Below are 23,171 nucleotides of genomic sequence, written 5' to 3'. Positions count from 1 at the left end.
GACGCGAAGCCTTCAGGCACCTGCACTCAGAGCACAACGCTTACATGCAAACACTCATACATGTATATAACTTAAAAATTATAAAAATACAGGATTGGAGTGGTGGCTCCACGGGTAAAAAACACTGGCTGCTCTTCAACAGGACCCTGGTTCGATCTCCAGTACCCATGTGGCAGCTCACAACTGTCTCTAACTCCAGCCTTAAGGAATCCTACGCCCTGTTCTAGCTTCTGGGGGGCACTGTAAAAATGTGGTGCGCAGACATAAACACAGGTGAAACACCCATACTCACAAGATACTTTTTTAAAAAATTAAATTAAATTGCCGGGCAGTGGTGGCACACGCCTTTAATCCCAGCACTCCGGAGGCAGGGAAACCCTGTCTTGGAATAAACACAAAAAACAAAACAAAAAAAAATTAAATTAAATCAAAAAGCAACTTAGTGGTTTGGTCTGTGATCTTCTGCCACACTGCCTGGCACACAGGCACAGTTGTGAAGCTAATGAGAGCCCATATCAAGGTGCCCGACCCGACCCGTCTAAATACCAGCAGCTGGGCGTGGCATCTGTGCTCTTTACTCTACAATCACTGTTCTCCTGGCTTATTTCTCAAGTTCCCGGGGCCATGTGAGCTAAACCCACGTGACCCCCACGGTGCCAAAGGTTGCAAAGATTTCCAAAGCCACTCTCTGAGGAAGGACTCGGGCATGTCCTACGAGGGGTCCTTAAGGTCAGGATAATCAGCGGTGTCACTGGAATAGACTTTAGATTACAATTTAAAATTTAAACCAGGAAGACCACAGGCTTCGGCTGGAATCACGCCTCTGCCACTTATCAGCGGAACGGCCAGGAAGACGCCTGTCTGGGCCTCGCCCTCCTTGTGTGAGAGGAAGGCACGCACAATACTCTAGTGTCTTTCTAACTCCAGGGCACAATTAGCGAGTTTCAAAATCAACTTCCAGAGTCAGAAACAACCTGTTTTGCTCCCTGGGCTGCAGCTTGGGCCCGTTTGGTTTTGGTTTTGTTTGTTTTGAGACAGGGTTTCTCTGTGTAACCTTGGCTGTCCTGGACTCAAGACCAGGCTGGCCTCGAACTCACAGAGATCCACCTGCCTCTGCCTTCAGAGTGCTGGGATTAAAGGCGTGTCCCGGCTTATAAGAGCTGTGTCAGGGCGTTTACCTAGGCTGTGATGAATCACTGGCTTCTGCCTTGTTCTACTACTTCCTATTAAACAAATGGAGCTTAGCAGTGGCGCACACCTTTAGTCCCAGCACTTGGGAGGCAGAGGCAGGCAGATCGCTGTGAGTTCGAGGCCAGCCTGGTCTACATAGCTAGTTCATGACAGCCAGAGATACACAGAGAGACCCTGTCTCAAAAAAACAAAACAAAACAAAGCTCTTGTTGAGCTATTCACGTGTGAACTGGGTAGGAAGATGAACTGTTTCGCTTTCTTCACTTTTCCTTTTTCTCTTTTCTTTTTTCCTTCTTTCTCTATTTCCCTTTCTTTTGTTTATACACAGGGTCTCTCTGTGTAGCCGTGGCTGTCCTGGAACTCACTCTATAGACCAGACTGGCCCCGAACCACAGTAGAACCAGCCTGGGTTATATAGCAAGGCCATGCCCAAAACATAAATAACTCGGGGCTGCAGTGAGCGATGGGATGGCTCCGTGGTTGAGAACTCTGCCGCTGGGCCCCTGCAGGCACGCATGCGCACACCTAAAACCCAACAAATAAATAAATAAAATCCGTCAGCCTTACGTTTCCTTTACACTTTTTTTTTTAAAGATTTATTTATTATTTATATAGTGTTCTGCCTGCATGTGAGCCAGCAGGCCAGAAGAGGTCACCAGATCTCATTATAGATGGTTGTGAGCCACCATGTGGTTGCTGGTAACTCAGCTCAGGACCTTTGGAAGAACAGACAGTGCTCTTAACCTCTGAGCCATCTCTCCAGCCCTACACGTATATTTTTTTGGGGACAGGGTTGGGACAGGGTCTCACATAGCCGAGGCTAGCTTCACACTCACTATGCAGCCAAGGAGACTCTTCTACTTCCATCCTCCTGCCTCCTCCTCCTGGAAAGATCAGCCCTCACTGACTGGCTGAGGCCTGGGGATCCCCCTCTGCCCCACACCACTGGACGCTACAGTTAGGTGAGAGTCACCACGCCCCGCCTTCCTGTGGAAGATCAGGCTCGGGACAGCAAGCTTCTGCAGAAGGCACCTTACTAACTGAGCCATCTCCCAACCCTGATTTTTACTGTGTGTGTAGGAGGAGGCCGAGGCGTTGGGGGGGGGGAGGGTCAGGGGGAGGGGGACGGGGGAGTGGACAGGACAAGTACGGAGGGCCAGGGACCAGGGGGCAGGGTCTTACTAAGCTGTGCCTCCTAAGTGCTGTGATTATGTGATTAAAGGCATTTGTCACCATGCCTGGCTCCAATTTAAAAGTTTTATTTATTTATTTTTTTGGGGGGGTGGGGAGGTTCTTGTGTGTGTGTATGTGTGTGTGTTTTGAGACAAGGTTTCTCTGTGTAGCCCTGGCTGTCTGGACTTAACTTTGTAGACCAGGCAGGCATCAAACTCACAGAGAGACCTTTGCCTCCTTAGTGCTGGGATTAAAGGCATGTGTGTTTGCCACCATGCCTGGCCTTTTTTTTTTATAATTGTTTTCCCATTCTTTTTTTTTTTTTTTTAAGAACAAAAGTTTACCAGAGTAGAAAGTTTTCCCTACCCATACAACTTTTTTAAAAAATGTTGTTTTTTGTTTTGTTTTTTCCAAGACAGGGTTTCTGTGTGGCCTTGGCTGTCCTGGACTCACTTTGTAGACCAGGCTGGCCTCGAACTCACAGTGATCCACCTGCCTCTGCCTCCCAAGGGCTGAGATTAAAGGCGTGCGCCACCACCGCCCAGCTTTAAAAATGTTTAATTTACTCTCTCATACATTACATCTCCTCCAAAGCCTCCCCTCCCTCCCTCCTCTCCTAGTGTCCCTCCCCAATCCACTCCTCAGTTTTTTTCTTCAGAAAAAAGGGCTGGGCTGGCCTCCCAGGGCTAGCAGTCAAGGACGGTGGCACATCAAGTTGCAATGAGACTAGGCACCTTCCCTCATATCCAGGCTGGATGAGGCAACCCAGTAGGAAGAACCAGCAAATAAGGGCAAAAGCAGGCAAGTAAGTCAGAGACAGCCCATGCTCCCAAACACTGCTGGGGTCCCACATGAAGACCAGGCTACACAACTGTGGCACAGATGCAGAGGGCTCCATGAGCCCCTCAGGGCCCAGGTTAGTTAATCCTGTGGGTTTTCTTGTGGTGTCCTCCACCCCGCTGGCTCCTACAATCCTTCCACCCAGTCTTCTGCAGGATTCCCCGAGCTACGCGTAGCGTTTGACTGTGGGTCTCTGCATCCGGTTCCACCAGCTGCTGGATGAAGCCTCTCTGACGACAGTTATGCTAGGCGCCTGTCTGCAACTATAGCCGAGTGTCATTAAGAAATTTTTTTTCTGTCAGGGGTGTTTGGTTTGACCCCAGGTCTTTGTAGCATCATTAGAGTCTCGTCTGCAGGTTACCCCCGCCCGCCCGCCGCCCCACCCCTGTAGCATGGGTCTCAAGCCAGACCAGTCATTAGTCCTCAATTTCTGCACCACCTTAACCCCTGCACATCTTATAGGCAGGACAAATGTAGATCAAAGGTTTTGTGGCTGGGTTGGTACCCCAATCCCTCCACAGGAAGTCTTGCCTGGTTACAGGAGATGGCCGGCTCAGGCTCCGTACCCCCGTTACTAGGAGACTTAGCTAGGGTCACCCTCAGAGATTCTTGGGGGCTTCCATTGCCCAAGGTTTATCCCTTGCTCCTGAAACGACTCTCTCCCAGCACTAAACGTTTTCATCTTTAGTTAGGTCGCTAGCTCAGCACAGAGAGGGTAGATGCCATCAGCTCGCCATCTCACACCTCCGCCTCTCACCCTCTTCTTCCCGTTGGGGGGCCCCCCCCTCCTGCAGATCGAAGCGGGAGGTGCCTACTCTTCAGACAAGAGAACTGAGGCGCATAAAAGTCAACACACGTTTAAATAATGCAATAGTTTTGCAGGCCATGATAGATCATGCACTAAGGAAGTTAGGCAAGGGGGGAGGGGTGCCAGTTCAAGGCTAGCCCAGTGTACACAAGCCAACTAAGACTACACAGAAAACCTCTGTCTCACAAACACACACACACGTGAGAAATACCCAAAAGCTTTTTGTTATGCCCTTGTTGAACAATTATGATACTGCATAACTTATTTATTTATTTATTATGTATGCAACATCTGCCTGCATGTACACCTGCAGGCCAGAGGAGGGCATCAGATCTCATGATAGATGGTTGTGAGCTACCATGTGGCTCATGTGGTTGCTGGGAATTGAACTCAGGACCTCTGGAGGAGCAGTCAGTGCTCTTAACCTCTGAGCCGTCTCTCCAGCCCTGCATAACTTATTTTAATAAGGCGATGTCAATGAGCATTAGGCTGCTTGGCTCTTCATCCTGAGTGTGTGCGAGACGCCTCACCTGGAGGTACACGTCTCATGGGCAAATTCCTAGAAGGAGCGCACACAAAATTTCAACAGACATTCCTGAGCTTCTGTCAAAGAAGTTGCATCAGCTTAAGTATTTGAAACAGCCACTCTCTGAGAGCCTACATTGTTTTAATTTTTCCCCAAACTGATAGAAGACATGTGGAAAATGGCATGTTTTTTTTTTTTTCATTCATTTAGTAAGTGGGTAAGCATATTTCCAAATGTTGGGAATCAGTTTCCTCCTCCACTCTATGGTCATCGGGCTTGGGGGCAAGTGCTTTTACCTGCTGAGCCAATTCAGCGGCCCTGTGTTTTCACATTTTAAACATACAATGGCCACTGTATATTCCCTTGTTGAAACTACATTCATTTTATTTTAAAATTATAATTCCCCCTCTCTCTGTGTATGTGTATGTGTGTGTATGTGTGTGTGTGCATGTTTGTTGGACATGCTTGTGCTATGGCACACACCTGGAGGTCAGGCTTACTGAGCCATCTCGATGCCATTTATATTTTAAAATGCCATTTATAAATTGTTTATTATCTCTACAACTTAATTACGCTTTTTAATTGCACGAGGACTTTCTGAATAGCAAATGCAGCTCCTTGTACAATTAGACTGTCTCTCCCAGCAGCTGCCCTTTCCTGGTGTCTGATTCTTATCCAGATCTCATTAATATTCTCTTCAAGCATAAATGGTGCTGGACTGTACAGATGGAAGCCCTGTCCCCGCGGACGTCTGTTTTGTAGAGCACCCCCGTGTTCCTGCTCATTACTATTCTCCCTGGTGCCCAGCCCAATGGGAAGCCTCCCGGCCTCAAGAGACGTTCCCTGCGTGGCTGTGTTTCAGTTGCTCCCCTCATCCATGCGGTCCAGCGTGTCTCCCTCAGGCAGGGCTATCCATGTACCAGCTGGGTATTAGGACCGGTCTCGGAGGCTCCATCTCTTTTTGGGACAGGCTCTCGCTATGTGATCGAGGCTGGCTTCGAACTCTTGACCCTCCTCGGTCAGCCTCCCAGGTGCCGGGATTACAGAATGTGTGAGGATACTCATTGGGCTAAAGCTGAGCCTCTCACAGGGAGTCCAAACACGGTTCTGAAGTGGGTCCCCGAGGGTTCCAGTGCAAAGGAGATGCGGGAATTTTAGTTTGGGCTTGTTTTCCAGGGATATTAGCCAGAACATGGAGAAAGGCAGAAGGTTCTTGACACCTACCTAGGGCGACTATGTCTCTGCCAGGCCACCGTAGCTTCATAAGCCTGGGGATGGGTTACGGAGTGCTAGCCATATGCCACACGTTTTACACACGCTGGCTCATTAGTCTACTTGATCTTGTTCACTTCGTGCCTATGACATCATGAAGCAAGTGTTCTCGTCTGGTAGAGGAAGAAGCTGAAGTTCTCAGTGTCATACAGTTGGAAAGCTTTAGAATCGGGGCCCTGGAGAAGGCTCAGCAGGGAAAGCCACCTGCTGCCAAGCCTGACGACCTGAGTTCAATTCCCTGGGGTTCACATGGGGAAACAGGAGAACCAACCCCAGCAAGCTGCCTCCCCAAATCAATAAATAAAGTAGTAGAAGTAGGCAGGCCTCGGAGTTCCCACCTGTCACCCTAGTCTGACTCAAGATGCTAAGGCAGGAGGATTGCTGCAAGTTCTAGCCAGCCTGGCCTCCGGAGTGAGACCTTGTCTCAAGGCAACAGGAAAAAAAAATGACAGAACCAGTATTTCAAACGATCTTACAAAGCTGGGCATGGTGGCGCACACCTTTAATCCCAGTACTTGGGAGGCAGAGACAGGAGAATCGCTGTGAGTTCGAGGCCAGCCTGGTCTACAAAGTGAGTCCAGGACAGTCAGGGCTACACAGAGAAACAAAAACAAAATAAAACAGTCGTATAGACTCTGCTCCCATGGGTAGCAGCGGTGCTGAGACAGCACAGTGTGGTGTCTGGAGCAGGGGTCTTCAAAGCCGTCAAGGCTGGAAATGATAATGCCCCAGCCTTACACCTGGGGCTGAGGCTACAGCGTGGTTGGTAGAATGCCAGCATCGCATGCACAAAACCGCAGGGTCCATCACCACGAGGGCTGCGCAAAGCTTAGGCATGCAGCCACACAGCCGTGACCCCAGCACTTGGGGCGGAGAGGCCTGTGAGCTGTCGGAGTGGGTAGCAAGCAGGGTGCTTTCAGCTTGATTCTGCAAAGCCTGCAATTCCTGGAATCTCTCCTGGAAGGAGAGAACTGACTTCACAAAGCTGGCCTCCAGCTCCAGACACAAACGAGCTGCAGCATTTACGACTGTGCCCCTCCCCCTCCCTCACCCACACAAAATAACAAAAGTTTAAGTCATCTTAGCTGTCCTCAGCTACACAGCAAGTTTGAGGTCAGCCTGGGCTACTTGAGAGCCCGTCTCTTAAAAACAACAACAACGGGGCTGGAGAGATGGCTCAGCGGTTAAGAGCACTGCCTGCTCTTCCAAAGGACCCAGGTTCAATTCCCACCACCCACATGGCAGCTCACAACTGTCTGTAACGCCAAGATCTGACACCCTTACACCAATGCACATAAGTTAAAATTAAATAAAATATTTTTTTAAAACCACCACCAACAACAACAACAACAAAAAACAAACCCAAAAAGACAAAAACTAAACTAAACTAAATAACAAAACAACCCAAACAAAAAATCCAAATCCCAACCGCCTAGTGAGCTTTTTTTTGGTTTGGTTTGGTTTGGTTTTTCAAGACAGGGTTTCTCTGTGTAGGCCTGGTTGTCCTGCAACTTGCTCTGTAGACCAGGTTGGCTTTGAACTCCTTGGAGCATTTTATTTTAAAGGCAAATTATTGCTATACAGCCCTGACTGTCCAGGAACTCATTATGTGCCGTGAGTTGGCCTGGAACGCAAAGCTGCAGTTCTCCTACCTCTGCCTCCCAAGTGCTGGGATCAGAGGTTCACACCACCACGCTTGGCCAGTTTCTGCTTTGCCTTGTTTCCTTATCTGTTTTTAGACAGGCTTTTACTTTGAAGCTGTACTCACTGCAAAGCCCACAAGGGCTCTTAGGATCATCATCGTATTGCTAGGGTTGCAGGCACGGGCATTCTTTGCAAATCTCACATAATGTACCCCAATCCCCCTCCCCTCCCCCTCCCCTCATACCCACTCTCCAGGCTTGCACCCCCCCTCCCCAACAGAAGGAAAAAAAAAACCTCTCATCGTGGGAGCTGTCGGTGTCCCACAGTATATACTCTTGCTCACATCTCTTTGCGTTCATTTTAGAGGGTGAGACCAGTACATACAAAACAGGAAAGCGACCTTGGTATTTGGGGTGTAGCTTAGTGGCGGAGCTGTCTTGCGTTTCAGAAACCCAGGCAAGGCGGCTCAGCACTCACTGGCCTCCAGGCCTGATGATCTGAGTTCAGTCCCCGGAACTCACATGGTGGAGAAAACCAGTTCACTCCAAAAGTTATTCTCTGACTCCACATGCGTCCACACACAAGTATATGCAAGATAACTTAATGTGAAAAACTCAAAAAAGGAACAAAGAAACTGAGGGCTGAGCAGTGGAGGCAGAGGCAGGAGGATCTCTGAGTTCGAGGCCAGCCTGGTCTACAAAGCAAGTTCTAGGACAGCCAAGACTACACAGAGAAACCTTGTCTGAAAACAACAACAACAACAACAACAACAAAACAAAACAAAACTAAATAACAAAACTCACTTTGACCTTAAATTTGTAGGTCACGGGCTGGTGGTGGCTCAGCGGTTAAGAGCACTGACTGCTCTTCCAGAGGTCCTGAGTTCAATTCCCAGCAACCACATGGTGACTCACAACCATCTATGATGTGATCTGATGCCCTCTTCTGGCCTGCAGGTGTACATGCAGGCAGAGCATTGTATATATAATAATAAATAAATACATCTTTAAATAAAAAAAATTTGTATGTCACCAAAGATCACCCCAAGAGCCTTTTTAATCTCTTTTTTTAAACAATTACCAGCTCTAATCTAAGCTTACCTCCACCTTCCTCACAAATAACCTAATTTGTTTTTTTATCTTTTGTTTCCTCCCTGCCACTCTACTTCTGTTGATTATTAACACAATATAAAGGACAAACAAAGTTCACTGGAGGTTTTTTTTTCCAGTGTGTTCTTTTGTTTGTTTGTTTGTATTTGTTGTTTTTTTTAAACATATAGTAAGAGAAGTTGCCAGAAAAAGAGATTATGCCAATAATTTCAAATTTAAGATGAAATTGGAAGAAAGTATAGTTGACTAGAAATAGAACGGAAGCCAAGGCTTTAATTCCAGCACTCGGGAGGCAGAGGCAGGCAGATCGCTGTGAGTTTGAGGCTAGCCTGGTCTACAAAGCGAGTCCAGGACAGCCAGGGCTACACAGAGAAACTCTGTCTTGAAAAACCAAAAACCAAACCAAAACAAAAACACACACACAAAGAAATAGAACGGAAATGAACAGTTGACAAGGCTAGTCACATCTTTTTTCCCCTCTCTATAGTTTGTTTCTCCTTTAACCTTTGCTCTTCTGCGGACATGAACATCAGCTGCATCTCACAGTGTGTGGCACAGCACAGGGAACAAACACAGCGCTGCACAGGCACTATCCTACAGCGCCCAACAAGGTCCTACCACATAACCGAGTATCTTGTACCTGGCAGTGGCGCACGCCTTTAATCACAGCACTCGGGAGGCAGAGGCAGGGGGATCTCTGATTTCAAGGCCAGCCTGGTCTATATAGAGAGTTCTAGGACAGCCAGAGCTACGCAGAGAAACCCTGTCTCAAAAAAACAAAAACAAGCCAAACTGTCTGGAAATCACATGCTCATAGGTTTTGCCAATGAAATGCTTAATTGAGACAAAACAGTCAGCTGGGGGAGGTGGCACACACTTTAGTGCCAGCTCCTGGGAGGAAAGGCAGGCCTGCCTCTGTATTGTTTGTCCTACGGAAGTGAGTTCCAGGACAGCCAGGGCTTCATTTATTCTCATTAGAAATTTTAGATGATTTTTTTTTTAAAAGAGCTTGCTCAATCTGAGGAGCCAGTTCAGATCGGCGAGACAATTCCTTCAGGCAGGAGCATTAAACAGGCTCACAGAAATGTGACTGTCCTGAAGCTAGGCCCCCAGCCTTCCTGAGACACTGAGAGCTAGCTAGCACAGGACACTGCTTCAGCCACGCCTGCAGACAGCCAGGTGTTCCTGGAAGGAGCCTTCAAACCACACAGCCCCAGAAGCAGTAACATGGGGCAGCTCCCAGGAATGGTGCTACGGGCCTTGTTTCTGAAGGATCGATCACAAATATATTAGCATCGATGTTTTATTTTTGTCCTCTTTCCCCTCCTTTTATGGGTACGGAAGTTTGGCCTGCGTGTACGGCTGTTCACCATGTGATCAGTCTCGGATCTCCATCTTCACTTTCCACCTTCTTTGAGGCAGGGATTCTTGGCTTTGTGTGTTTTTTTCTACAGCTTACGCCAGGCTAGCTGGCCACCAGCTCCCAGAGACTCTTGTCTCTGCCCCCCATCTCGTCACAGGAGCATGGGGGTTACAGAAGAAGCACCGAGGCTTTATACGGGTTCTGAGAATCCAAACTGAGGTTCTTATGTTTGCACGGCCAGAGCTTTAACCCCAGAATGGTTTGTTTGTTTGTTTAAGATTTATTTATTGTTATGTAAGCAATGTTCTGTCTGCATGTGCACCTGCAGGGCAGTAGAGGGCATCTTTAGAGACGGCTGTGAGCCACCATGTGGTTGCCGGGAATTGAACCCAGGACCTCTGGAAGATCAGCCAGTGCTCTTAACCTCTGAGCCACCTCTCCAGCCCCGAATGAGGTTTTTTTTGTTTTGTTTTTTTTGTTTTGTTTTTTTTGGTTTTTCGAGACAGGGTTTCTCTATGTAGCCTTGGCTGTCCTGGACTCGCTTTGTAGACCAGGCTGGCCTCGAACTCACAGGGATCCGCCTGCCTCTGCCTCCCGAGTGCTGGGATTAAAGGCATGCGCCACCACGCCCAGCCCGAATGAGTTTTAATCTTGTCGTTTAAACGCCAGCTATTAGAGGACACAGAATGTTCTGAGGGTGCTGTGAGAGCAAAGAAGCAAAAAAGCACTTTGAAAACTTCACCTTTGCAATGAAAGGCATTCATGAAATAAAATCTGAAGCCGGTATAAAGCCAGGCCTTCCAGTCATGAAGACAGGAAAAGGCTGGAAGCAATTGCTTATCTGAAGCGTGATGGGTCACAGCCGTGATCCCAGGACCAGAAAGACTGAGCAGGACAGTTGTGAGTTCAAGGCCAGTGTGGGCCAGACAGTGAATCCTAGTTCAAAACAACCACAAAGAGACAGAGAAAAGGAAGAAGGGGAAGAATTTGCTGTACTGTCTGGTTTAATTAGAGGTTAGCGAGCAAACCGAATCCAAAGCTATGGTTGAGAAGTGTTTCTAAGCGGTCTCATCTCAGGGAAGTAGAAGGAACAGAACTTCATCACTCCTGGAGGGTTCTAGATCGCTTCTTCCCTGAGAAGAACACAGAAGCCTGCTGGTTCCTGAGGAACTTACCAGCTGGCTTCCAGGTACGAAAGGGTAATAAGAGAACAGGCAGTGACGGCGGCGCACACCTTTATCCCAGCACTCCAGAGACAGAGGCAGGGGGATCCTTGAGTTCAAGGCCAGCCTGGTCTACAGAGCGAGTTCCTGCACAGCCAGAGCTACACAGAGAAACCCTGTTTTAAAAACAAAACAAACACTTCTCTCCCAGTGGCAACTCTGCAAGTACCCTGGTCCTGGGATCACCTTGGAAATCTGCACCCAGACGGAACCAAATCCCAGCTGCCACTGTACCCAGGCCTTTGTCTGCCAGAAATCCTCAGAGAGAGCCACCTGATGTGAACCCACACGGAGCTACTAGGGCTGTTGTCCATTTAAAAGATAATGCCACACCTCTTTGGACTGCAAAACCCACACGAGACTTGTTAAAACGAGAAGTCTATCTTCAGAGCTTATTCATTCACCCACCAAATATTTACCGAGCTCTTTCCATAGGCCGGGCAGGGGCTGAGGCTGAGTCAACAATGACAGGCAAGGCCTCTCTTCTCACGAACTTTCCATCTGCTGGGGATGTGACTGGCGCAGATGCCCACACGCGGGAGTAACAACGCAAGGGGCAGGGACTTCACAGTGGCTAGAGAGGGACTTCCAAGGAGGGACTTTTGAGCGGAATGCAGAGTGAGGGGCGGACACGGGCAGGGGGCCGGGGGAGGCGGACAGAGGCCAGGCAAGCCAGGGGGAGGAGAAATCGGCCACGGGTAGGACAAATGCAAAGGCCCTGAGGCAGGAATAAAATTGCTGGGGAGTGAGCAGAGACGGAAGCACGAGAAGGCGAAGACGAAGAGATGAGCGGCAGCCAGATTAAACATTTATCAGCAATCGTGAGGGACTTTAACTGCTATATAATACGGTGGGTGCGAGATCAGATATATCTTATGAGTATTGGATTGCTCAGTATGTGCTTTATAGCTACAATGAAAAAAAAAAGCCTCCTGTGTACGGTGCCTGTAATCTTACAAGGAAGCTATGACCCAGCAAGTGTAAAGGCAGGAAATGAAGGAAAAATAAAAGGAAAGCCGCTGATTTGAGAATCAATACTAGAATACGCTTTGTTAGTATTCTTTTTTTTTTTTTTTTTTTTTTTTTTTTTTTGGTTTTTCGAGACAAGGTTTCTCTGTGTAGCTCTGGCTGTCCTGGACTTGCTTGGTAGACCAGGCTGGCCTTGCACTCACAGCCATCCGCCTGCCTCTGCCTCCTGAGTGCTGGGATTAAAGCCGTGTGCCACCACGCCCGGTGCTTTGTTAGTATTCTTAAAACTCACATTTTATTTGGAATCGTGAGGGATACGGGGCTCTTTGGGAATGAGGAGGGAGCAGTTGGAGGCTGTGGGAACTGCCCGAGCAAAGGCACCGAGGCAGGAAGGGAACTGGGCGGGTCCAGGAAACACTGAATCAGTGAGTTGCTGCGGCGCCAGGAGGGTGGGTAGTGTGGAGAGATAAAGCCTGGAAGAATGTGCTGGGGGCATCTTGAAGAACATGTACTGAAACATCGACAGTCTCCTTGGGTACTGGCTCCCTGAAGTGTGTGTGTGTGACTCGCGAAGAACAGTTAAAACTCCCCCTTCCTACACCGATCCCCCAAAGAGATCTAGGTGGGACCCTGGACCCACTTTCCCCCAGCCCCAGGCAGTCTGTGAGCAGCTAACCCAGGAGTGCAGACTCTGAAAATCCATACTCTTGACTTGTTTCTTTGTTTTGATGACAACCCTGCTGGACTGAAAAGGAAAAGTCTGAAGCCAACTTTAAGGGTCACTCAAGGGCTCTGGCAAAAATAATAAATAAATAAATCTGTTAGGAGACCCATGGGAGCCATGATCACTAATGGGCTATATACACACAGTGAATTCCAGGCCAGAAAAAACAAACGAGGGCCTGGAGAGATGATGGCTCAGTGGCTAAGAGCACATAGTGTCCTTGCAGAGGACATGGGTTCAAGACTCAGTGCCCACATCAGGCAGCTCTCAACTGCATGGAACTCCAGCTTCAGGGGGCCCACTCCTCTTGGACTTCCTTGGTCATATACTCAGACACACATACATTCAATATATATATAGAATGTATATATATATACATATATATGTATATATGTGTGTATATATATGTATATATGTATATATATATACATTCAATATATATATATTGAATATATATATATATATATATATATATATATATCTCCTACTACTGGCAAGATGGCCCAGTGCATGAAAGTGTCTGCCGGAAAAAGCCCAATAGCCAAAGCTGGCTCCTCTAGCCAGGCGGTGGTACTCGCACCTTTGCTCCTAGCACACACACAGGCAGATCTCCGGATTCAAGGCCAGCGAGGGCTACACACAGAAACCCCGTCTCAAAAAATGAAAAGAAAGAAAGAAAGTTGTCCTCTGACCTCCATGTGTGTGCACTGTGGCTCACTTGCACACATACACAAAAATAAAACAAAAATAAGATGGAAATAAAAATGAATATTTATCTTATCTATTTTTTTTAAGTTTCTTTTGTATTTTTTTTTTTTTTAGTTCTTCTAATAGCCCTGGCTGTCCTTGAACTCACAATCCTCATCTCAGTCAAATGTAGGCATTACAGGCATAAACAATCTGCTCAGCTCAAAGAGCAAACCTTCTAAAACTGAGCTTCTACAAATGGCAAAGAAAATCCTAAGAACGGCTTCTACATGGAACAGCAGGTATCGTCCAAATCTCCACTGCAACATAAGCCTTCTCGCCAGGGTGAGGCCTGGATCACAGCCAGCAGATAGGACCGGGCTTGTGCAACAGGCCACCAGGGCTCTCCTCACTTTATGAGGTTCCCAAGGGCTGGTCCACAGGCGGACCTAAAAGCGCTGCACCCATTTTTATTTTGACTTCTACAGTCCTGAAAGTTAACGGGCTAAAACAATTATGTCCGGGGTCCATTAAGCCTTGCCAGTCCAGGGGAAACCGCCTTTACTGCATCCGCTCAGTCTAAAACGGTGACCAGGGTAGGGACAGGACAAGTAACTCCAGAACGTGCTGCTAACTGCAGCTCTACAGAGTGGACTTTGGGATCCACAGCCCAGCCCTTTCCTTTTACTCATACTCTGAGTCAATAAGTGACTTGTCCAAGATCACCTGTGGGCGGGTGACAGCGCTCTGCTGCTTCCTGGATCACCAGCTCTGTCCCCACAGGGCACTTACCATACCTCAACCTCAACTGCTAACACTTAACCACTTTTCCAACCCACCTCACCGCCATGCCTTTAATCCCAGCACTCGGGAGGCAGAGGCCAGCTTGGTCTACAAAGGGAGTCCAGGACAGCCAGGGTTACACAGAGAAACCTTGTCTGGAAAAACCACCAAAAATAAATAAATAAATAAAATAAAATAAAATAAAAGTCAACCCACTCATTCCGTTTGGTCTGAAAGCCTATCCCCCGGCCCCATGGCCTCAACACTCCAAATAAATGAAAGATCCAGGAACAAACAACAACAACAACAACAACAACAACAAAAAGACCAAATAAAGGAAGGAAATGGAAATGTGTGTGTGACAAACGCTCAGTCTGAAACCAAGGAAAGAAAGACAAGCAGGCCAGGGCGATGCAATCTGTGATCTGTACAAACTTAGTCAACCACGCCTACCAAGTTAGAAAACCTTTACAAAGTAACATTCAGTCATCATCACCAAAGATGCAAACAGCTGCTGGGCACTCACACCACAGCAGGCAATAGGAGGCCAAATTAACCCTTTCCTCCCCAACTGGCTTTTGGACGTGGTGTTTCATCACAGCGACAGTGACTCTAACGGAAACAAGGCTTGGGAGGAAGAAGCACTTTCTCTGCTGAGCTGCCTCCCCAGCCCTCTTTACTCATTATTCTGAGGTCATCTCACCAGCTGCCCAGGCAGGCCTTGTATGCACTTTGTAGCTCAGGGTGGCCTTGAACTTGCCGCCTCCCTCTGCCTCTGTAGGCCCCTAGAGGAGCTAGGGATACAGATCTACATCACCAAGCCTGGCTCAGCCCAGGGCATTAAAGATGAGCGCACTGCTATGCTAAGCCCTGCAACCTCAGCACTTGGGAGGCGGAGGCAGGAGAATCAGGAGTTCTAGGCCAGCCTGGGTGACATGAGGCCTAGTCTTACGGTTGCTTTTTTAATTTATTATTGTTAATAGTATTATCATTGCTGCTTAGAGGTAGCAAGGAAGCCAGTGACAGGGCCTTAGGGAGAAATCATAGTATATTATGTCCAGACAGACAGGCTCAAATTTCAAACTTTGGGTTTTTTTTGTTTTTGTTTTTGGTTTTGGTTTTTTGAGACAGGGTTTCTCTGTGTAGCCTTGATGGTCCTGGACTCACTTTGTAGTCCAGGCTGGCCTCGAACTCACGATCCGCCTGCCTCTGCCTCCCAAGTGCTGGGATTAAAGGCGTGCGCCACCACGCCCGGCTTCAAACTTTGTTTTTTTGTTTTTTGTTTGCTTGGTTTTGGTTTTTGGTTTTTTGAGACAGGGTTTCTCTGTGTAGCCTTGGCTGTCCTGGACTCACTTTGTAGACCAGGCTGGCTTCGAACTCACAGCAATCCGCCTGCCTCTGCCTCCTGGAGTGCTGGGATTAAAGGTGTGTGCCACCCTCCAACACACACCACACACTCCCTACAGTCCCCGCCCCAGCAAGGTACATGTTTTTACTTACATAGTGCCAGATAAACAACTCATACGTTAAGAAAAAAAGTGTGTGTGCAGGACGTTGAGTTACCACAGGGCATCTGTGCAGATCAGAGAGCAACTTCAAGAAACTAATTATCTCTGACCACTGTCCACGTGACCACCTTCCTCCTGACCACCTTCCTCCTGACCACCTTCCTCCTGACCACCTTCCTCCTGACCACCTTCCACCTGACCACCTTCCTCCTGACCACCTTCCTCCTGACCACCTTCCTCCTGACCACCTTCCTCCTGACCACCTTCCTCCTGACCACCTTCCACCTGACCACCTTCCTCCTGACCACCTTCCTCCTGACCACCTTCCTCCTGACCACCTTCCACACCTGACCACCTTCCACCTGACCACCTTCCTCCTGATCACCTTCCTCCTGACCACCTTCCTCCTGACCACCTTCCTCCTGACCACCTTCCTCCTGACCACCTTCCTCCTGACCACCTTCCTCCTGACCACCTTCCTCCTGACCACCTTCCCCCTGACCACCTTCCCCCTGACCACCTTCCCCCTGACCACCTTCCCCCTGACCACCTTCCACCTGACCAACTTGCTCCTGACCACCTTCCTCCTGACCACCTTCCTCCTGACCACCTTCCTCCTGACCACCTTCCTCCTGACCACCTTTTTCCTGACCACCTCCCTCCTGACCACCTTCCTCCTGACCACCTTCCTCCTGACCACCTTCCTCCTGACCACCTTCCACCTGACCACCTTCCTCCTGACCACCTTCCTCCTGACCACCTTCCTCCTGACCACCTTCCACCTGACCACCTTCCTCCTGACCACCTTTTTCCTGACCACCTTCCTCCTGACCACCTTCCTCCTGACCACCTTCCTCCTGACCACCTTCCCCCTGACCACCTTCCACACCTGACCACCTTCCTCCTGACCACCTCCCTCCTGCCCACCTTCCTCCTGACCACCTTCCTCCTGACCACCTTCCTCCTGACCACCTTCCTCCTGACCACCTTCCTCCTGACCACCTTTTTCCTGACCACCTTCCTCCTGACCACCTTCCTCCTGACCACCTTCCTCACCTGACCACCTTCCACACCTGACCACCTTCCTCCTGACCACCTTCCTCCTGACCACCTTCCACCTGACCATCCTCCACACCTGACCACCCTCCACCTGACCACTTTCTTCCTGACCACCTTCCTCCTGACCATACTCCACACCTGACCACCTTCCACACCTGACCACCTTCCACCTGACCACCCTCCACCCTGTGGTGCTGAGACTGAAGCCACAAACCACCACATCCAGTTTTTGTGTTTGGTTCTTTCTTTAAAAAAAAAAATATTTGATGTATATAAGTGTTCTACTTGGTTGTAAGTACCCACGTGTGTACCATGTATGTGTCTGGTGCCCAGAGAGGCCAGCCTGTGATGATGGAACCCCTGGAATTGAGGTTATGGACAGTTGTGAGCTGCCGTGGGTGCCAGGAAGAGAACCCAGCTCCTCTGTGTGAGTACTTTTTTTTTTTTAAATATTTATTTACTTATTTATTATGTATAGTGTTCTGCATGCATGTACACCTGCTTGCCAGAAGAGGGCACCAGATCTCATTATAGATGGTTGTGAGCCACAATTGCTGGGAATTGTACTCATAACCTTTGGAAGAGCAGCTAGTGCTCTTAACCTCTGAGCCATCTCTTTAGCCTTTTAGTTCCTTTTGAGTCAGGGTTTCCTCAGGTAGCACAGGGCTGGCCTTCAACTCATTCTGTAGCTCAGGCTTACCTCAAACTCCTAGCAATCCTCCTGCCTCAGCTCTCTACATGCAATTACAATCTTGCATCCCAGGCAAAAGGCAATAAGATCATGAGTTCCAAGCCAGCCTGAACTACACTGCAAGCCTCCAACTCAGTGTCCTCAACCTTCCTAATGCTGCGGCCCTTCAATGCTCCTTGTGTTGCGGTGACTCAGCCATGAAAATATTTTTGTTGCTACTTCATAACTGTAAGTCTACTACTGTTATGAATCGTAACGTAAATATCTGTGTTTCCTGGTAGTCTTAGGTGACCCCTGTGAAAAGCTCATTCGACCTCCAAGAGGGGTTGTGACCCACAGGTTGAGAACCATTGCTTTAATCCCGGCATAGGGCAAAGGCAGGAGGATCTTTGGGTTCAAGACCAGCCTGGTCTTCATAGTGAGTTCCAGGCCAGCAAGGGCTACACAGTGGAAGCCTGTCCCAAACAAACAAACAAATGTAAACTAATTCTAAAAGAAAATCAAAAGGATGTAAAAAATAATGCTACTGTACCAACTAATGTCTTAGAAGTGGACATGTGCAGTTACTAATTTTTAAAAATTAACTTTTATTTGTGTGTATGAGTCTATCTGAGTTTATGCTCTTTGTGTGCGGGCACTCTCTAGAAGCAGGCATCAGATCCTCTGGAGCTGGAGTTACAGGTGGTTGTGTGACCATCCCAATAGGGATGCTGGGAACAGACCATTCCCTCCCCCACCCCTGAACATTTTAAAGTGACAAGAAGTCATTTGCCATGCTGGCTGATGGATTGTTTCTTGAGTGAGACCTCCTCCCTTTAATAAAAAGAAGTCTTCATTCAAGCAATAATTTCAGTGTCAGGGACTGGAGAGATGGCTCAGTGGTTATGAGCACTTACATTCTTCCAGAAGACGCACGATCCGATCCCAGGACACACATCAGGCAGCTTGAAACCTCCTGTAATTCCCGGAGATCTGGTGCTTCTGGCCTCTTTGGGCACCTAAGTTTGGTTTGTTTGTTTGTTTGTCTGTTTTTTGTTTGTTTGTTTTTAGAGACAGTCCTGGACTCACTTTGTAGACCAGGCTGGCCTCGAACTCACATCGATCCACCTGTCTCTGCAGAGATTATCCTAGAGACAAAGGTGAGCAGAATGAGCACCATTCCATTTAAAGGAAAGGCATCTACCATGTAGAAATAGGGAATAAAGGAAGCTTGGAGACCTGCGCCCAGCTTGGTGTCTCGCCACCTGCCGTCAAGCCTGACAGCCTATCCATCCTCCTGACCTGCACCAAGGAAGAGAGCAGACTCTCACCACAGGCGTGCCACACACACACACACACACACACACACACACACACACACTAAACTTAATTTAAAACTAAAACAAAGGGACACCTTGGGATCTAGTTTCACTTTGAACTTAAACAGTGACAACTTTTGCCCCCAGGGTGTAGTGAGTTAGTCATCTACGTCGAAGATGCCTGGTGACTGCCCATACTTGACATTTCTCTCTCTGTGTGTATGTATTTGATAAGACTCTGGCACAGAATTTTAAAGGTAACTATACCTGATTACGGTTGATTGGTAAAACCACGAGAAAAATCAAAATTATATTTGAAAACACTCCAATAAACATTTGTAGATATTTAAGATACATAAGGCACACGAATAAGCCTGATGCCTTTACCAGGCCTTCCATCAGGAAATGCTTTTCAGGGCACAAGGGAGGCACAACCAATGTTGAAGAAGTACCCCCATTAAGTGCCATGGCTCAAACTGCCGAGTAAAACCACCACACGCGGTTATGAGAGGAACCGCGTGCATCATGGGCATCCCTTGTATATTAGGGCATTGTTAAACAGTTGGGAGCGGTGGTGCGCACCTGTGATGCCAGCACACAGAGAATGGAGGCCGGAGATCTGGGAGTTCAAGTCCAGCTTCTGCTACATAGCAACCTGAAGCTAGCCTGAGCCCCATGAGACATAGTCTCCAAAAAACTCAGAACAACAGCAAAAAGCCCGCAGGTCAAATAAAGAGTTTTCAAAGGCTACCGCAACCTTCAGATCATCAGATCTTCAAACTCTCTGGCCTGTTTCCCTAACTGGCAATAGACAAGACCTACTTTATATTCTGTGTGTCCGTGTGTGCTGGGACTTGACCGTGGGCTCTCACCCACGCTAAACTCACTCTCTACCACAGAGCTACACCCAGACTCAAAACAAGGCATCTAAAGAGTCTTTCTAAGCAGCGAGAAGTGTCTCTGCTGTTAATAGAACTGTTTTCATTTCTGAAGCTTTCTCTTCCTAGAATTATTAGGCTGAAACTCGGCTCCACCTTTAACTAGAGCCAGGAACAAAGCCTGAATGGACCAAGTTAAACAAACTTATACAATGAGGTAATTTTTACAAAATGGCACCACTTGACTAACGTTGCCAACAGACTCCACACACAATTCAGGGACTACCTGACAACACGCCACGGCAGAAACCAGCCCCGTTGACTGCTTACTGAATCGATAAAGAATCAAACAGGTGCAAACCCCATTTTCCAAGGCTGTAGAGTTGACTGACCAAAGACAAGGCAAGAAATACATGCAGTCTAAATATGTGGCATTGGGGAGTGCTTCCTTAGCATGACATGCCCCGGAGTTTCATACTCAAGGAAGGCACTTGGGAGTTTTCCCGGGGCTCGGCGCAGAGAGAGAAGAAATACCAAAACAGCGAGTGAGTTCACCAATGCTATAAGGTGTATCCGTGGTGCTGCTTAACCCATTTAACTGCAAGCTCTGAAAAAGAGCAGGGACTTTTGGAATTTTGAATCCACAAAAGAACTGACATAAAAGTCACTAATATATATATTCATCTGCCCCCAAATTCCTGACATAATTTAGCACCATATTATGTTATTCTATCAATGCAAATATCTGTGTGTACAGACCTTTAAAAAGGGGGAAACTTGGGGCTGGAAAGATGGCTCAGCGGCTGAGAGCACTGACTGCTCTTCTAGAGGACCTGGGTTCAATTCCCAGCACCCACATGGCAGCTCACAACTGTCTATAACTCCAAAATCTGACACCCTCACACAGACATACATGCAGGCAAAACATCAATGCACGTAAAATAAAAAAATAAATAAATTATTTAAAAAAGGGGGGGGGGGACTTTTCTAGACTGGCAAGATGGCTCATGAGGTAAAAAAGGTGCTTGCCACAAAGCTTGACACCTGGAGTTCAATCCCCAGAACCTATGTTGTGGGAGAAAAGAACAGATTCCCACATGGTCTTCTGACCTACATACAACACCCATGTCATGGCATGTACACACACAGACAACAAATAAGTGTAAAAAAGTAAAAGAAAGAAAGAAAGAAAGAAAGAAAGAAAGAAACAAAAAAAGCCCTTCAAGATGGCTCAGCAGGTGAAAACATTTGCTGCAGAAGCCTGATGACCAGAGTTTGAACCTCAAATCTCAAGGTAGAGAGAACCAGCTCCTGTAAGCTGTCCCCTGACCTCCACCCTCCACATGCCTGCCACGATGCGCTGTACACACACACACACACACACACACACACACACACACACACACACACACACACACACGGCCAGGTACGGTGGAGCACGCCTTTAGTCCAAGTTGCAGAGGCAGTTGCATATCGGCCAGTCTGGAGGAGGAGGAGGAGGAAGAAGAAGAAGAAATAGAAAAGAAGGAAAAACTACTCTGCCAACTTTACAGTTTTTTGAAGGTGGACTAAACATCATCACACTTGATACACAGGAACTCTGAAAAACCGGTTGTAGACTCTAACTGGAATGCGTATTTGTACCAGTGACTACGCAGATTAAAAAGTATCCCACTTACCCACTTAGGTGCAAAAGACGACCTCTCCTCCAAGGGGCACTGCCTTAAAAAACTGATAACCTCAGAGCGTTTGGCTAACATGTAAAGTCAACAGAGCCATTTGGATTAGGCAGATTTTTGAAAGCTGGAATTAATTGCAAGACAATAGCAGGCCAGTATCTCTCACCAGGATCAGCTAAACTCATTGTTGTGAGCACCAATAAGGAGGCCAGGACGGGCGCCAGCTGGTTCGCTCCTAGCACCCACAACTTCAAGCTTTAGTGTGTGTGGCCAGGGTGTACAGTTACCTAATATTAACACCTCCGGATGGGAGTGAGCTATGGGTCCCTGCTCAAGTAAATGGTAGCGATTTGGGAAGGACGCGGCAAGCGGGGACTGCTCGGTTCTCTTCAGCACTGCTCGGAAGGGTGTCAAGTCTTAGCTCGAGTTCCTCTGGAGGAACCGAAGGGAGAAAAACTGGAGAGGGATCGTGAAGTACGAAACAGCTGCTGGGTTATCTTCCTGAGAGGGAGTTTTGACTTCTGATGAATTGCCATTTTCCCTCCATCCCGCGGGAGAGACCAGGGGCCTGGGCGGCGGAGGCTGATCCCCGCGCACTTCCCAGTGGGAGGGCGGAGAGTGGAAGGCTCCTCCACCGCCGACCCCCTCGGGAGGAGATCCTCCCGCCCCCTGCGCCGCAGAAGGCGCGGAGACAGAGTGCGGGGCGCGGCCGGGGTCTCGGCGCACATGGCGGCTGCGGAGGACGCGGGGAGAGGAGGTTCTTACCCGAATAGAAAGCGATCGGCGCTCGGTGTTGCACGGCCACCGTCTCCGCGCTCTGCCCAGCGCACCTGTCGCGTCCCGGCGGCAGCACCTACAGCTCCGCGGCCCCGCCCCGCCCCGCGGCCACGCCCCTCTCCAGACCACGGCCCACCCAGGCCACGCCCCCTGCCGCGGGGGCGCGCACGCCTCCTGCCTCCCGAGCGGCCTCCCGGCGAGCGTGCTCGCTCCCGGCGGCGTGTTCAACTCGTGACCGTAGCGTCGCCCTAGCAGCGGGGGCGTGGCGAGAGGCGTGGCTCCGGTGTCTGCCTCTCACCGGGTCCTGCCATCCCTGGCTCACCCTAACTCTCTCTGAGAATCAAGCAGGCCTAAGTGCAATTTCTGGGAGGTTCCTGGTGCTGTCCCGGTAAATTCTGTGCAGAGGTGCTTTCCAAGAGGCCATGGCCCGTGCTGCAAAGAGCTGCCAGTGAGGCCTGGCTCAGACTAGCATCAAGTCACCTCAGCTTAGTGGACCTCATTTGACCTCGTGGAAAGAAAAGACTGGAAGAAAGCAGGTGCTGTCCAAGTTCTCCAAGAGCTGTGGTTTGTTTCTTTTCTTTTCTTTTCTTTTTAAACAACTGGAGGTTTTCCTTTATTTTTTTGAGACTGAGTTGGGGGTTGGGGCGTGGTCATCTGATCTAGCTGAGATTGGCCTCCAACTCGCTGGGTAGCCGAAGATCACTTTGAGCTGATGGCTTACAACTGCCTGTCGTGACACCGTCCTGGCCTCCCCGAGCACCTGCATCCTCATGACATACACTCACACACACTTATACATATTTATAAGCACGCATCTTCTTTACAAAGAGGCTGTAAGAGAAGGGAGGGCGAGAGCAAAGTTCTCAACGTGCCGGAAGTTCCGCATTCCCCCACGCGGAAGATGAGCGGCTGTGGAGAGCGTGAAGAGGCCCAGCATTGGGCCGCGCAGCCCTCAGTCTCTTGCTCTAG

General features: G+C 48.7%; 1 protein-coding gene across 2 annotated transcripts in view; it reads right to left on the bottom strand.

The window, feature by feature from the left end:
• LIMA1 (LIM domain and actin binding 1) overlaps window positions 1–22,306 on the bottom strand; it is a 93,459-nt gene extending 71,153 nt beyond the window's left edge. The window contains exon 1 of one of the 2 annotated variants that reach the window (XM_084751461.1): window positions 22,191–22,306. The gene's annotated coding sequence lies outside the window, so the exon portion shown is untranslated. Of the gene's footprint in view, window positions 1–21,425; window positions 21,537–22,190 lie in introns of those variants that run through there. The other variant, XM_084751462.1, reaches the window with a different exon arrangement.
• Window positions 22,307–23,171: the final 865 nt, after the last annotated feature.

The sequence above is a fragment of the Acomys minous genome (genome assembly GCF_964271855.1).
Source record: "Acomys minous genome assembly, chromosome: 12".
Taxonomy (NCBI): domain Eukaryota; kingdom Metazoa; phylum Chordata; class Mammalia; order Rodentia; family Muridae; genus Acomys; species Acomys minous.
The sequence above is the reverse complement of the archived record's forward strand: the minus strand, read 5'-3'. Positions and strand labels throughout refer to the sequence as shown.